Here is a 15,522-nt window from a genome sequence, read left to right as displayed (position 1 = left end):
ATTCTGGTTGGAGGTAAATCAAATGGACATTTTTGGCACCTTAGAATCTTGTCTAAATAAGAGGCTCTTAAACTATATGCAGTGACACATCATTACCATATGTTCCAAAGTCATAACATTATCATATGTCAAAGCATTACCATGTGTTTTAGTCATAGCACTTGCCTATTCCAAAGTCACAACATTACTGTGTGTTCCAAAGTTACAACACTGCATGTGTTTTAACGTCACAGCTTTATCATGTGTTCCAAAGTCACAACATTACTGTGTGTTCCAAAGTTACAACACTGCATGTGTTTTAACGTAACAGCTTTATCATGTGTTCCAAAGTCACAACATTACTGTGTGTTCCAAAGTTACAACACTGCATGTGTTTTAACGTCACAGCTTTATCATGTGTTCCAAAGTCACAACATTAATGTGTGTTCCAAAGTTACAACACTGCATGTGTTTTAACGTCACAGCTTTATCATGTGTTCCAAAGTCACGACATTACTGTGTGTTCCAAAGTAAGAGCTTTACAATGTGTTCCAAAGTCACAGCATTACTATGTGTCCCAAAGTCACAACATTACCATGTGTTCCAAAGCCATGGAGTTACCATGTGTTCCAAAGTCTAAGGCCTTGCAAAAGAGCTGCAGAGGGATTGATGTTTCAGACCAAGATTGCAGTTATTGCATCTGTTATCCATTCACCAAATCTGGATAAAGACAAACCATACTAGCTTGTTTGTGAATATCTGATAGGCTCAAGGCTGGCATGTTCTACTAATCACCAAATCACATCACATCACAGTTTGCATCATACCACTACTGTGGTGCTATAATGCAGTCTTAATGGATGATCAACATTTTAATTTGGATGCAGAACTTCAGCAATTGTTCCTAACTCCCTCTCAAGCTAAATTTTCAGCAACTTATTCAACACATCTCTAAGGCCAAACCCACATTCCATGAGCCACTCCAGGCCACACTAAATTCACTCTTTGGTGTAAGTATTTTGTGCCCACCATCTTCTCAGGCAAGTCATGCAAAGTATAAAGTAAAGCAATTAAATAGAGGTCATTTAAAGATATAACAACTGGGCCAGCTGTGGATTGTAATATAGTTTTTATGCATTTTATAAACATCTTACTGCCATCCAAGATAACGTTTTACACATTCACTAATGATGAATGAGTCTAGAAAACTGCAGATATAGCAATGGCCTAGAAGACAAAAGGATGTGTTATAAAATCAAAGATGAGTATAAGAGGATGAAAAAAAAACAAAAAACAAAAGCAAAATCTTAAAACAGAGGCCAGCTGCAATGCTTGGAAACCCTACAAACGTCTAGAAGGAAATAAATAACCTGACCACAAGAAACCCAGAAATAGACCCACATTAGGTATTAGCAGCCAGACAATCCCTGCCATCAAGCATCTTACCAGATACTTTAGACAGCAGACTAGCCTATCTGATCTCATGAATGAAATATTTGGACAAAAACATATACTTACGATAAATGCATGCAAGATTATTCAAGACGAATGGGAAGCCTCAGGCATATCTTATTATTATGTTTTAATACATGTGACTAAGTAATAGCAGATTATTTACTAGGCTATTCTGCATTTACTTGGTTTTGGCCTGCTGAGATTTGTATTAACAGGCAGTGCACCTAAGTAATAAAAGGGGATTATTTCCCAACATTAAGGTCCTAAAGAGAGTGAGATCAAGGTTAGCACCAACTTGGAGGTACACCCTTTTTTGATATCTCATGTAATTCTGAAATAAGGATGGAACTGGAGAAAGTATTTTTGGCTTGTCTCATGCCTTCTAATTCACTAGAGCATCAATCTCCAAAGTGAAATATTAACACTTGAAGTTCCCCACTATAGCCAAGCTGGGTCAGATGGCCTTTGCTGCTCCATTAAGTCATCAAGGTATGTAACACCTTTATATAACCAACTGCCATTTAGCTGAAACAACTGATATCCTTAAAGGGTGATTTGCATATATCCCATGAGGCCTCTGATGCAAGAGGTTTAAGGTATCACACAGTTAGAAGTCTAGCTTTGTTAGATTTTTCTTTTTATGTTTTTTAACCAGTTGGTTATCTGTGTGTCCTTTTCACTCTTTGTTTTAGTTTGTTAGTTGGGATATTTTGTAGACACCCTAATGTTTATCGATATCAGCTGGGTATGACAACCCTGTGTTTCCAAAGGTCAAACATTCTTCTTTTGCTCTGTTGATGATTTTATAAGAAGGCAGAAACATGCATGTCCACAGCTAGAGCAGTTTGGCTTTAGTGGTCTAAAACTGTCCATAAATATATTTAAAAATGAAAGGAAAAGAAAACGCCATGGGTATTCAGAATTGCCATTTAGCTAGAACACCTAATATCCTTAAAGAGTGATTTGCATATATCCCATGAGGCCTCTGATGCAAGAAGTTTAAGGTATCACACAGTTAGCTCCCCTAGATCAGGGGAGGTCATTGTGCCTCTTTACTCATCCCTCATCAGGCCCATAATTGAGTACAATGCCCCTTTTGGGATGTACCTTACCAGACACCTGCAGCAACTGTAAAGACCCCAAAAGTACCTCACCAAGAGGATCAAAGGGCTCAAACAGATGCCATATGCTGTCCGGTTAAAGAAACTCCAGCTCTACTCAGTGGCATACCGCCTGCTCAGAGGCGATCTGTGCCTGACGTATAAAGCCATGTCCAAACCAGAATTAATGGACATGCTGCACCTCAGAAAATCCAAATCCCATCGAGCTATCCGCTCGAGAGACTTGAACCTCAGTACTGAAATAAATAGGACATGCTGGAGGGACAGATTCATAACCCAGAGGCTCCCTTAACTCTGGAATAAAATCCCAGTCCAGGTTAGGCAGAGTCCCTCATTGACTCTCTTCAAGAGGAATCTTGATGAGTGGATGGGAGATCGTAGGTTTACCCCGGGTATCACTTCTGTGTCACTGTTAGACAGAGGCACAGTATACTAACCTCGAAAAAGGGCATAGCAAAATTAATTTAAAATGGGTGGCGAAAGCCAAACACACTCTGGCTAGGCTTATAAATGCCCTAGGGCAGATAGCCTAATATGAACCTATGAAGTCTAGCTTTGGTAGATTTTTCTTTTTGTGTTTTTTAACCAGTTAGTTATCTGTGTGACTTTTTTACTCTTTGTTTTAGTTTGTTAGTTGGGATATTTTGTAGACACTCTTTTAGAGTACAGAGAGTATGTCTGGTGACACATTTGAAAGGAACTACTACAATAAGGCTTGGTACCAGAACCACTGCTATTTACAGCATCCATCAGTACATTACCCATCAGTCTTCACTTTACTCATTGCATTTGCTACACAGATGACAAGATTACATGATCCCATGGCAAAATCACAGTGACAACAAAAGATTTTTACCACTCTGAAAACCACTCTAAGATATGTATACACATGTTTAGCTAAACATGGAATGAAAAAAATATATCTGATAAAACAAAACACTGTACTTCATAGCTCTCTGGTGAGGACTTGATTGTGCTCTGCAGGATTATGACATTGCTATAGAGAATGTGGATGAACATGCACAAAGTTTGAATGTGTGATTCCTTGGAATATGTTCATACTTTGAGGTAGGGTAACTCCAGAGTTAATATACATAGAATTGGTAGAGGTAGCACACATTATGGGGTGCAAGAGACGTTCCCATTCAAAATACTTTAAAAGTAGAAGAGTCAGCTCTGAAATTTATTTTAATGTTGTGGATGAAATGTATTCTTAGTAAATGCAGTATTTGCAATATCAGGTCTTACACTTTTGAGAAGAAGGCATTATCTAGTTCCCAAAAAAAGTCTGTCTGGTGTTAAAGAATGTCTCAGCAACTCAGCATCTGACAACATAATAATCAAAGCTGTAGATGCCTAAGTACGGTTGGACCCCTCCCACATGGTTTCATTCCACATAAGCAAAATTATTACCAAAATCAGGGCTATTTTAATATCTTGTCACTATTTCACTCCTGAGGTGCAAGAGAATTCCAGCCAATGGTGTAGCTTTTCTCACCACAGAGTATGTTCAGCCAGGTTCCACAGGGCCTTGCAGTAAATGTTATAAAATGTCCAAACTGTAGAAGACACCACTACAAGTCTCTGACAAAAGCCAAATGTCGCCTCATCAGCCATATATAAATTATTAAAATTTTTAACCTTGTGGATTACAGATCTCTATGCAGAATCTGAAGACATCATCTTGTAGAATAAGTTAAACTACCTCTGCAGAGAGTGAACTAGACTCACCATGGCAATCTCTTCAGCTCACCTCTAGATCTTTCTCACTGCTAACAGCACTAATGTGAACATTTCCTCCTTATGGCATCAAGTGTCTTCCTAACTGCCTCAGGTTTTGCCAGAGCATTAAAAGTTTACATGTTTGATGAAGACTGCTGTAAGCATATGGGATCAATCACTGTAATAGAATTAAGCAGATGTAGTTATCTACAAATTGTCTGACCAGTCTACATAAGCAGTGAAGCTGGCTGCTGTTATTGTAGATAAAATGGGTTGGGGCTGAGTTAGAACTGATATTTATCCTCATCAGTCAATGGCTGTAGATAGTGATTCCAACATTCTATTACTTTGGTGGCATGTCATGGAACTGGAGAGATTAAACGGTGGAGAGAATAGAAGGGTTACTTATGGCCTGAGGAGGAATATATGCTGGAAACCAAAATTCTAATAATATTGTAATGCTGAGAAAAGTGAAATTTTAACTGCATTGCTTACTTAGGCCTTAAAAAAATGTGTATTTTACTCTTACTGACCACAGGCCCTTTTTCTTTTGTTTGCAGCTGAAATGGTATGTCTTTTGCAAAGTTCCAGTTGTTTTACAGACAGAACTTCCATAGTTCTTTTATGTACAGATGTGTCCTGCAATTCTAAAGAAAAGTGCAGAACTGCAGAAATATTGTACTTGATTCAAAAAAAATAATTTCTCTGTTTAGTACTAACACTGATAATTTTGTTGTTGTCTTTCAGCTTTTCCAGGTTAGGGGTTGCCACAGCAGAACTCCGGTCCACTAATGATTAGCAGTAGATTTTCATGGTGCCGAGTTGCCAGCTCGAGGCCCAACCTTCAACGAAGGCACGCACATTCACGCATGTCTTTTGGAACGCCACTCGACCCACGGGAAGTACATGTAGACTCCACACAGAAGGCACTCCCCCGCACACTAGCTGAGAATCGAACGGGAGAACCTCTTGCTGTGAGGCAACAACACTACCGCTGCACCACCACGGATACTCACTAAAACTGATCATTTTAATTGAGGAAATAAAGCGATCACTTTCCTCCTTTTGTGGGCTGAATATATTTGTTTGTGTAAGAAATGACCTTCAGTTATTTTTAAGTTTCATTTTCAGTGGCTTATTTATTCATGTGTTTATTTATTTATTTACTTTAAAACTATGCAGACTGTCTGCCTTTTCAATGTCATTCTACCGTTCAAACATTAATATGAAGGGTTGTTCCTGTCTCATTCTCTCTATTTTTCTTGATATGGCAATTGTCACAAGCCTAGACATCTGCTACCTACTAACTGAAAACAGTGCCCTTTAGTAGATGAACAATTATGTGTTGTAGTAGTACAGGAGCTGACCCTGGATTTCAGTTTTGGCTTATTAAATAAGCCATCATGTGTATCTCTTTCCTGTGACTGAAAGGGTGGACACTGGCACTTGTGCACAAATAAATGCAAAAAGTTAAAGTGCACAGATCAGCTGCTCCACAAACCTGCTTCTTTATATTTGACATTAAAATGTACTTCATTATGGAGGCTAAAGTTTCATTTAAAGTCATGGTACTTCTTTCTTTTTTGTCAGGACTGAGTTTCCTTTGCTGAACCAAGTCATACTGCTTCAGAGTAACATGACTACATTAATTTAAAAAAGGTCCGTTTTAATATTCATATCCAAATTACTCACTCAAACTTGTGGTATAAAATCCTGGTGGCCAGCCAAATAGCGTTCTGTTCTCAACTATCAGGTTTTGATTGACTGCAGACTGAACTGCCTAATTATAGTTTTACTTGACAATTTCATGTCATCTGTTCATTCATTGTATCCCCAGAAAGGAACTGCTGGGCTAATGCCATTAACATCTGTGCTGTTAGTCTCATGTGTGGCCATAATTTATACAGTGACCTTCTGACAGACTTGCAGCCTAATACTGTTGTATTCCAACCTTTGATATATAGCTACTTGTCTTCAGCTGATGAGATAAAACATTGACAGTCCAGATCTGAGAGTTCAGCTGTGTATCTAGTTGGTAAATTGCATTTTCCCAGTAGTTTATACTACTTAAAATTGTATCTACAAAGTTAGCTACAATTAGCCTCTTCAGGTATAATACTTCTGATATCTGATTGATACAACTGAATTTTAGTATGCTAGAGAATCTTTGTCATGTTGTATGTAGAGCAGAGTCAAATCTTGTGTCTGTCTATCTATTTGTATTTTTCTTAATCATGTTGTCCAACTTATTTGGCGCTCATTTTCAGGGGTTACTTGGCAGCATTGTCTGGTTAGAGCCATACAGTAGGCAAATACAGGCTGAACGAATCAAACCTAGCTCTAACAGGCTGAATTTCTATTAGTAGTTCATAGCCTTAATCCTCTGCACTAAACTGCCAAGTAGATTAATAAAAGCATGCACTGCTTTTTTGGCTTAGTATTTTAAGCTGCCTTTCAAGTTTTAACTGACAAATTACTTTTTTGTTTGTTATTTAGCCTCATTCTTAGTCCTACTCATGGATGATAATAGCTGTGACATGCCAACATGCTACTTGGAATAGCTATATGTGCATCCCTGGCCCATATACTGCATGGTTCAGACATGTTTTTGCTAGCAAGTCGATCAAGCTTCTCACAGGTCCCAGGATGTATGGTTGAAGCAGTGACAGATATTCACTTTCATCCTCTCATGCTGACTGTTTCAGCTCCAGGTAACTAGTTGATTTGGAGTCAATTGACTTTTTCACGACACAAGCAGCACAAATTATGAAAAATATTCTCATGTAAAACAAACACTTGACTCAAACAAGCTGAAAATGTATTTATTTAAACAGTTTAAAAATCAGACTCACGAGCTTTTGCATATCATATGATTCCCAACAGATAACTTAAATAACAAGTAGTCATATGCAATTCTAAATGAATTCTTAGAGCCAGAACATTTCAATACTGGTTTTAGGCTGACACTGCTGAGGCAGCTCAGTAACCCATTTCTGTTCATTTTCAGTGTCGTTTTATAAAAATAGCCATCTCTGTTGTCAGTTTTGCCCAAATACAGTAAAACAAAATTCATGCTGTATTCCTCCGCTGATTAATGTTTTATCTAAAGTACAATAATTTTTCTGATTTCAAAATAATGTTTAGATATTATCTTTTGTTGTTTTATTACATCTATGTAAATAAAAGGATCTGTTACACTGAGCTAAATAAATATGACACTGTTTACAGATAATAAATTAGATGGATATCTTTTTTCTGTAGTTGGTTACAAATGTTTGTGAGATCCTATCATATTTGTCTATTTCTGGAAGCAGTACCATCAATTTCTTTCTTTTTTAATATCTTTATATAGTTCAAAATTCAAGGATCAGCAGCCAAAATTCAAAAATTAAGAAATCATATTGCAAGCTACAAACAATCCCCGGGATTCATGAAACTCGGCACAAGGCTGGCGTAAGGCTTGCACCGGCCGTGTGGCGTATATATGGTGTAGTAGCACCATATGCATATTAATGAAGGTGCGCTGCCGCCACATCCACGTGCATAGGAAACATGCACGAGTGCATGGGGCATTTCTAAGTTGTGCCCAGAGGCGTGTCAATGTTGGCTGTCAATGAGCAACCTGAACTGCTGAATATTATAGTCTGCCTGCAATAGTAATCGCACCTGTCAGTGTCTGTGGATAATGAAACGTATGCAAAGCATGCAAGACAGTTCCTGGCCACACAAAATTGAGAATCAAACAGAAATGCACGCAACACAATATGGAGTTTCCATCCTTGGAACAAATGATATTTAAAATCGTGTGTCCGTAATGTAGTGCACTGTAAGTAGTTATACCCAGTGGAAGTGAAGCGCATCATGTCAGCGCACCGCCAATACACACTTCCAGCCCCATGGGCAGGGTCACCAGCAGTCCCACATTGGTAGTGATAGTACACAGCTGGGCAGTTGTGGCCATAGCAAAACATCACAAGTGTAAACTACCCTGCGACCGTATAATATAATTTGTCCTGCATTGCATAATAATCACATACAACAAATGTCCGTACTGGACATGACATATAACAACAAATATAAGCAAGGAAATGAAACAGATGGAGCATATAAACCGCCGCAAAAGTAAGCCAACATGTATGCATAAAATGACAGCAGCATCCGTAGTACAGTCTGTGGATATGTGTTCTGTCATACAATCTGAGTACTGTCCGGAAGATATGCCATCCCGCCGCATGAAAAGGTGGCAACACTAACAATGTCCATAGCATGTCAGCAAACTCCGGACATATGCGGTCCAAGCCGTTCTTGTCCACATGTGTGAAGGTACAATGGGAATTACCCGGGTGGACATTACATGTCATGAAAGATAAGTCTTGTGTGTGTACCTATGTGCGTGTTGTGCAGCCATGTTTAAATTTGAAAATGCCACAGTAGTCCTCACAACCATACAGTTACCTGACATATGTACTTTATGCAATGTGTTCCCTTGACCGTGCCATGAGACAGCAACCAAACAAGGGATGGATGGAAGTGTCTGTAATATGTGTGTGGGTGTATGCAAACTGTGATAATCCCTAAAGGTGAGACTGTGTCGGATGCACAATAGACCAAACTGGAGGTGTATGACGGAGCAGTGTGCGAAGTGAGGGTTACCACCCGCACCTCTGTGCGACAGACAGTCCGTCTGTGGCCAGTGTTGTCCTGCTGACAATAACAAAACAAATGATAATTGGCCTGAGATATCATGACAAAATATATTCCCTAACTTAGTAGTGATACATGCATAAGTCAGTGATGTCGTATTTTAAACACCTACATCCTAAATCAAATGGTGTAAGCAGCTTAAATACTAAACAAATAACCTGTACTATTGTCAAAGAAGTGAAGTTCTGTCCCATGCACTGTCCGTGGTATATGCTATACTGCAAAGTCATGTAGTAATACTACAACTACCCCACATTGCCCAATGGAAAATGTGCCAATCCAATGTGAATCAAAAAGAAACACAAAGAACAAACATATAACAATCATAAAGTAACCTGATAGTCCATATTGTATACCAAAATCACACAAACATATGAATATTAAAATGTGCTATACACATGAACAGGAACGTAAACGGCACATACACATAGGATGGTATATGCGGAACCGGGACATCCAAATGCAGAACCCATGCATGCATAATGCAATACCTAACATCCCCTGTATAGCACACAACCCGCATTCATTTCCGAATGTCCACCAAATCCAGCCATGCTTAGGCTACCAGCCTTGCACAGCTGTACACCTACACATAGCGATTATTACCCATATGTAGTAGGAAGTATCAACCTAGGCAGTGTCAGGATTGCAAACTATGTATCCCACATTTGTAAACATCCCATCACATTTTTGTAAATCCAAAAGCCCGCTCATTCATGTTTTGGCAAAATTTGTGTACATCCTGCATGGGATAAGTAACCTGTTTAAACATCAGAGTTGTTTACATGCCACGATGTCTAGTACTGTACACATCTGGACAAAAGTTGTATGTGTAGTCAGGGTACTGTTCAGTTTCTAGATGGACATGCATAACAGCATACTACGCAGGACGGAACACCTGTCCACCATGCAGGTCTCCCTACATGAATTATCGAAAGAATATAGTCTACTCAATCACATACTGACACCACACCTCTCAACCTATTACAGCAACAAAATCTGGACAAAGCCTAAAATGATGGGTGGACAAATAGGGACAGATGTAAATATTGCTCTCACAAACTTCGAAAGTTGACAGAATAATAGTATGTACATTAGCATGAATTTTGTGAAGGATGTGGAGTAGTCCCTGAGTATTACAGAGGTCCGTACATATTTACAGTAACAAACCTTCACATTTGTTTACTGTACTACTGCATACCTGTAGTTAATTCATGTCTAAAATAATAATCCTCGTATGAATGAATACAGGAAATAGTCAAATGTGAATGGGAACACCACTCACTGTGGATTATGTATTGTAACCACCCCCACCCATATTATGTATTGCCAACATAATAAGCTGCTGACAGGTGCCCAAACACCTGTGTCTGTAAACACAGGTAAAAATGTATAAAATGGACAAACTCTGTCCATGTGCTTTGTTTGACATTTGAACATGGTCAGGGCAGTTCTGTTCACCAGGCGGACAAGCCTAAACCCAGATCAACACGTGAACACCCTGAAATTCAAAGACTTGTATGTGCCAGGACTATAAGCCTTGGAGTTCTGAATATCCTTGGATTGATTAAATATGCAGCTTGGGTCCAGAGCAGTATGGAATAGGGAATGTGTAATATGTGGTACCACATTTTTCCCAGCAGGAGAATTGATGCCTGTGTTGTAAGTGAAGTGGTGAGGCGTATGTTAATGTAGCTATGTACTATGAGTATGCATATAAATGAGTCAGAACAGCAATAGTATAGTGGTTACAGCATCCGACCAACGAGAATGCAGTCCCGGTTCAACTACGACTACAGCACATATAATTTTAAATTGTAATGAATGCGTCTGTGCTGTAAAGACATTTAAATATGTAAAGGTGAATGTGTGTTTCGCATATATCCATTAACCGGATTACAGATATTTTACTGGTGCTGTCACAATTAATAAAGCTCACATAAGCACAAAGACTTAGTAAACATATGTAACCCACAATAAGGATATGCAAGTGCACCTGCGCTTGTGTAATCCGCTCACAGAATAGCAAATGAATGCTATTTTCTACACGTTATTTATATATCTATATATGGATATATATATTTGTGTATAGATATATATCCACAGACTTAAACTAAATAAATATATGAAATAAAGAATGTACAGACATATATATGTATATATATATATATATATATATATATATATATATATATATATATATATATATATATATATATACACACACACACACACACACACACACACATGCAACATTAATTGATATATACATAACAAACATATAAACATATGTCCTTGTAGATATAACACATGTACAAAAATAGGTTACATCATAGCTATTATGGATAGGCATACAGACATGCAATAAAGGTAAATACACTGCTGCTTTCCAAACCATTGCCCAGAAAGTACCAGTGTGCCAGATCTGTAAATTCTACTCTTTAAACATGGATATAGGTGTCCTTTGCAGGACCCCAAAAATTGTGATTCTTTATAGGCACCGTCCTGTAATGATTGCTGCAAAGAAGAGTCATCCGCAACTACAATATAGCTGTACATGCAACAGTAGCTTGTGCAAGTGTAATAACACATGGGTTGACAGAATGTATGACATATGTCCCGATCCACGGAGAGTGGATAGTGCTTAGAAGTGTCTTCATACTTTATTATCGCTCACATTAAATATGTCTTATGACTACTGTGGAGGGGTGTCAGGTATGGGAATCATGGGTATGCAATAATGGGCCTAGGTGCCTAGGTGTTGGTTGGCACAGATTTATTAGGTCCACCCCATGGGAGTGATTAATATTCCTATGTGGGTATAGCACACGCCTATATCTTCCAAAAATGAAGAACCCATCTACTGGATATTGTATAAACCATAGAGGGAAGACGTAGGGACTTATATCAGTGTCTTGTAAGTGGTTATCATGGACGTACATGCGTACGACTAAGATGGTAACCATACCTCTCAACCTTTCAGAATAAGACATCTGGACAAAGGCATTTTAAAATAAATACAAATAGGGAATATTTTAAATATTCCTCTTACAAAGTTAGAACGTTGATAGAATAATGGATTATTCATTAGTATGAATGTTTTGAGGGTTATTAATTATAAAATACTAATGTCTGTCATTATTTTCTAACTTCACAGTCCTTAATGACTTGCCACTAATTTACCAGAAAGGCACAATATTATGAAAAAAGGAACAAAATTATAAGTCTAAGTTCGGGACATTTACCCAAAGTGTGTACAGTTGAGAGGTGTGAAGGTAACCCTGTCCTAAATAAATGTACAGAACTAGTGATATTAGGTGGACAGGTGTGAAGAAAGACGCGATGACAAATGACAAAACATGTATAAGTCAAAAGCATGTACCTCGATAAATGTGAATGAATACTTATGTCCTGTGATAGTCAATGTGGAAGGTTAATAGAAACAAAATAAATGTGTCCCTCAGGGTGTTATGCAGTGTCCCCGATACAGTGTTCAGTCTCCCACACTCACATGTGAGTTCTGCCACTGACGGAAAGCGCAAATACCGGCGAACACATAAGGTAGATGATAGCATAATATGTTTTGATTAGCACCTGTTGGCTTTTGTGAGGAACACAACACTCTGGGCAGGTGTGTCCTGCAAAAGGAATGTAATGGCATCTGGTCTGTGATTTCTTCATATATTGTGTATAGTGGTGTAATAAAATGATATATCTTGTATCAGAAACAGATACATGTTATAGGAAACAGTATTATCGACTATACTACTACAAGAAAAATCTGAAGGTATGAAAAGCGCTGAAGTAGTCAGTTTAGTATTGACTGCAAGTGTGTGTTGACTTGTCAAATGTCACAGCTGTATATATAGTCCCTATAGGGCTGTCACCTCTACAAATGATGAAAGTGGGAGCTGCTCTGTAGAAATGTCAGACATAGCAGGTCAAAACATACCTACAGCCATACATACTCCACAAATAGACATATTAGCACACAGCAAAGCTTAGGCCGGGATTCATGAAGCCTTGGCCGGCGTGTATGAGTAGAGTAAGAGTAGAGCAAGGCAAGATGTCTGCCAAGCTATTCAGCAATATCCTGTAGGGGTGTGTAAGACAGCCCCTAAAACGAACGTTGCACGGACAATGTTAGGATATGCAAATTACCCCATTTGTAGGTGAAAGCTATGCAAATGATGTAAAATTTGCGATACATGAAACAGTAAGCTGTCCGTGCAAGAGTAGAGTTATGTGCAGAAATGTACTCTGATGTTAACCAAGTAACGTTCTGCAAGTAGCTAAAAGGAGCAATGTCAGCTGCAAATAAAGGATGAATTTAGTTGAAGAAGCATGCCAGTGGCCAAATATAAGGCCAGTGGCATTTTTTTCCTTTGGAAATTAATAAAACTCTATTTGTCCTCCCCGATCTCCGGTGTTTAAGCGTAGCGCAGCGGCGCGAAAACGCGCTGCACTTTCAAAACAAGAAAAATATTTAAAATATACATACAAATTGTAATTTTAGTTAAAAGTTAGTTCGCCATGCAGGTGAATGGTAAGCTGAAGACAACATGGCTACTGAGTACTGGTTGCTATGTGTGGAAGCGCTCTTTCAGAGATGTAACCAAGCATTAGTAGGCAATCCTATGCAATTGAGGCTGAGGATAGTGAATCACAATTTGTCATGCCATATGGGCCAAGCCTCTACAGTGTAAGAGTAGGTTAAGGGGACCATCAGAGTAGAAGATAAGTGACATCATGAGTGTGTATGTATAAGACACTGTAATCTCATTGGAGCAGTGTGTCACATGTTTGCTCTCAGTTACTCATCAGTGGAAGAGGCGTGTTATGATTTATCCTAGGTAAAGTCAGGAAACTGACGGTGTACGCCATGGATATCACTGAAGTTTCTTGCAAACCTGCTTACAGTGTGTTCACGCCTGTGCATGCTTGTAAGCCTGAGTAAGCATGTGTGCGCGCGTGTCAGCCCATGTGCGCGCGTTGAAGAACGAGTAAGCTAGTGTAAGATTGTTGAAACCCGTGTAATGTCGTGTAAGCCAGTGTAAGCATTTGTAAGTATGTATAAGCCTGTGTGCATGCATGGAAGCGGATGTGCACTTTTCCGTGCTCCTATGCGTGGCGCTGCTCACTGTGGAACAGACAGTGAAAAGGAAGGTAAACAAATAGCAGTAAGTTAACCAAGGAGAACTACCACAGCTAGCAGGTGAAAACAATCAGAATGAGCATATTACACAGCCAGTACAGTAGGCCAGCACAGTACAGCACTTACAACTCTACAAACAACATTCCACCATGTTTTTCTCAGACACACTGCAACACTGTAGTATACTAAGAGAAGTGAAAACTGAAAAAGCTTAACTGAGACGACATAATGTTAGGGGCTGTCATTACTATTATACGTCAACATATGCAACATGCTGAGGGTTGTGCCAATGTGAATGCTGCTCAGCAACACACAGTGAGTAGACGGAGAAGAGTGTGCAGGCACAGGGTAACCTACCAGGGGCTACATGAGCTGGAGATAGTGGAGTGCTATAGAGTGGACAGAGACCTCCTGCAGAAGATTGTTGAGCCGTGCAGGCCATGTCTCACTCACAGAACCAACAGAGGGAAATCCATCCCAGTGGAAACCAAGATATGTGTTACCTTAAGGATACTAGCAACAGGTACCTTCCAGAGATCAACTGGTGATATGATGTGGATTTCACAAACATCAGCATCCAGGGTACTGCACCATTTCATGAATGCCATGTCAGCACATGTCAGTGATCATGTATATATCCCCAATTCCCGTGAGGTATTGGGCAGCAATATATGTCTTTTACACACAATAGTGGAATAGCCTGAGTACTGGGTGCAATACACTGCACGCACATATGCATCAAAGCACCAGCCAGTGAGCATGGTAGGGCCTACATCAACCACAAGGGCTTCCCCTCCATCAAGTGGCAGTTTGTGTGTGATGGCCAGCCCATAATACTGTATGTGTGTGCTGGCTGCCCTGGAAGCTACAATGCTTCCCATATGTGGCATCTGACGCAGCTGTACAAAACATTTGGCAATGGGGACAACCCTCATGGTTACCTAGTGGGGGATGCTGGATGTGCAGTTCAACTGTGGCTGATGACACACATCAGAAATGCACACACACATGAACAGGAATGCCATAATGAGGCACACGCAAAAACAGAAAATGTAATCTAGCATGTGTTTGTGCTGCTCAAGTCACAGTTCTGGTGCCTGGACACATCTGGTGGAGCATTAAAGCACTTGTCAACTACATGTACCAGAATTGTCTGTGGCCTAGGTGATCTGTGTCACACACACACATGACAGTTTATACAGATAGTGTGAGTGACTGTTCATGTATGTGTTTTACTGCAGAGCAGTTCAAACACAGCAAAGTCTGTCAATAATGGACATTCATCATAGTTGTACAACCACCTTGGTGGATATGCATGCAGACCTCTCATTGCTTATGTGATACAGTGATGTACTTCAAAATACCATTGTAAATGCAAATATCAAA

This window comes from Protopterus annectens, chromosome 4.part0 (assembly GCF_019279795.1).
Source record: "Protopterus annectens isolate FY-2018-M chromosome 4.part0, PAN1.0, whole genome shotgun sequence".
Classification (NCBI taxonomy): Eukaryota; Metazoa; Chordata; order Ceratodontiformes; family Protopteridae; genus Protopterus; species Protopterus annectens.
Note: the sequence above shows the minus strand (reverse complement) of the source record.